Raw genomic sequence first — 2,599 nt, forward strand, 5'->3', positions numbered from 1 at the left:
ATGATGATGATGATGATGATGATGATGATGATGATGATGATGATGATGATGATTATTATCATCGTCATCATCATTATTACTACTATTATTATTATAAATCGAGTATCCCTGTCTGTTTGCTGGGACGCTGTATCACTCTCAGCCCAAGTTGGCCCTGGCTATCAGGACCAGCCCTGAATGAGTGGGATGCTACTCCCCGCCCCACCTCACGCACTCCTAATAATTGATCAAAACGGTGTGGTGGAAAGGCGCATGAAACATTTATAATCACGCAGTAGCTACACAAGAATTACACAGTTCCATCTGCTCAGTACCTAGATCTAGTTTTGAAAAATGTAACGTGAAAGATTTTGAGTTTTATAACATGTTAAGGTTTTTTTCAAAAGCATTTCGTTGAATATCTTGATAACGACTCCAATAAATAACCTTACGATTTTGATTGAGCAGATACATGTAGAACAATTGACTCCTGAACTCGTGGTCGTAGTAACTCAAAACAGACAAAATGTCAAATAAAACTTGGTAATTCTAAAGACGCGCAGTTGCAACGAAAGTGCGTTTCACGGCTACGCAAATAAATCTAATCGTTACATTTCCCCTTCCAAAAACTGAATATTGAGTTAATTCATCAATTAGTTTAAACGACAGTTTCCGACCTCAGTGTTTAGTCCATGCTCTCTATTATATTATCAGCTCATGAAAAATTGATCTTTGTTTTCAATCAATCTACTGGCTGCATCGCCGCTCTGAGTGGCATGGGCGGAGATGGAAGTGGGTGGGAGTTGGGGGTGGGTGGGTGAGGGGGTAGGAGGGCGCGGCGTTTGTGTGTAGGGGGGGGGGTGGGAGGCTCACAGTCACAGCGACACCGATTCTCCATCAATTCAACTTGATCTAGTCGCTAAGTCATCTTTTAATATTTTTTTTATCCCTTACCCATTTATATGAGATTGACACCATCTGGTTAATAGAAAAAACTTGCGTATGATAGTGTCCAATAGTGTATTACGTGCATACTTAGTATAACACGTAACTGTAATAGCAGATAGAGATTCCAGGATTATAGAAGTAAGCCACTGATCTGAGAGCGCTGATGATTTTAGATAAAATGGTGGTGATGAGTGATGATGTGTGATTACGTTTAAGTAATGTTAGCATTAGTCCTATCTTCCTCTGCTCCAATAGAAGGGAGTCGGTAAATCATTGCCAGGGACGCATTCAACTAAATGAGGCTGTTTCACTAATAAATAAATATTATTGATAATAGATATGATTAATTTGTGTAGCGCAAATTCCCGCTCAACAGCAAGATCTATGCGCTTTACAATCTATATTATTCCCCCAGGAGACCTGATAGCTTTCTGAATCAATCCCAACGTCCTGGGAAGCATGAGGTGCAATCTGCCATTTTTATTGGCACTAAAGCACTCCCATACTGACAAGATCTTTCGCTGCCTATGGCCGGGTAGCCATTCCCACCTGGGTGAAGTGAGGTAATTCTTGGAAAATGCCTTTCCCAAGTACACAACGTCGGGCCTGCGGCTCGAACCCTCGTACCCGCTGCCTCACGATCACGAGTCCTGTAGCTTAACATGTAGACAAAATATTTATCTGTTAAGACAAATTGATACAAGTCATTGTGCAAAAGCTGGAAAGCCTATGTTCTATAGCCTAGGAAATATTTGACATTAAGTTGCGCCACAAATTTTGACCACATTATAAACAAAATTTGTTGCAACGTTGTGGAATCAACCGCTTGTCTTTTTGGGGGCATATGGAGTTATTAATGTCATCATCTTGAAGCTTGTGCATTTGTCTTGTTTCTAATGAAAAAAGAAAATACCCATCTACCTCGAATGGTAGTCGAGATATTTGCGATTGAAGGAGGTTGAAGTTACCTAGTGTCAGAGGTAAAAAAAAAATTAAAAGAAAATATCTACAACGGGAAACTGAATAGTAGTTTTCAGTTTTAGTAAGGTTTTACGGCACTCACAACTGCATAAAGTCATGGGAGCGCCAAGGGGTGGATGTCAACAGAGAAGTCCAAACGGGGAATCTGGCTTACTCTGTTAACCTCTCTAGCATTTAACGGCACAAAGTCTGCTTCGACTATCAAGGCACCCCGGAATTAGCAGTTCACAAGAGAGTGACAAACATAGAAAAGAAGTAGAGGAAAATGAAAATAGTAAGGATGAGGAAAGAAAAAGCAGCAGTTCGCCCTATGTTGTTCCGGCGCAGTATGAGCATGACATTGATAAATCAGCCCATTTACAATTTTGCTGTGCATAAGAACATGTTAATATCCCCACTTTGGAAATGACCTACAGACAACTCCAGTCAGTAGCAATGTCCTGGTGAGTGTGTGTCGGAGGAGGAGGGGGTGATTAGTTGTAAATAACCTGAAATGTGCGTTGGCAAACGTGAATGGATATCCTGCTGATGTTTGTTCCATTTAAGTCAGCTTTTGAGTGAGTATATGTCTCTGCAATGCGCACAGTTTGTTTTACTTTGCCAGGGAGAGAGAGAGAGAGAGAGAGAGAGAGAGAGAGAGAGAGAGAGAGAGAGAGAGAGAGAGAGAGAGAGAGAGAGAGAGATTGAGCTC

The 2,599-nt window shown here is 41.1% G+C and overlaps 1 protein-coding gene across 1 annotated transcript in view; it reads left to right on the top strand.

Annotated features, from left to right (window-relative positions):
- The window catches only part of LOC101853694 (adhesion G-protein coupled receptor G2), a 17,300-nt gene that overhangs the window by 6,114 nt on the left and 8,587 nt on the right, over nucleotides 1-2,599 (top strand). The window lies entirely within an intron of this gene.

This window comes from Aplysia californica, unplaced genomic scaffold (assembly GCF_000002075.1).
Source record: "Aplysia californica isolate F4 #8 unplaced genomic scaffold, AplCal3.0 scaffold00162, whole genome shotgun sequence".
NCBI classification, from domain to species: Eukaryota; Metazoa; Mollusca; class Gastropoda; order Aplysiida; family Aplysiidae; genus Aplysia; species Aplysia californica.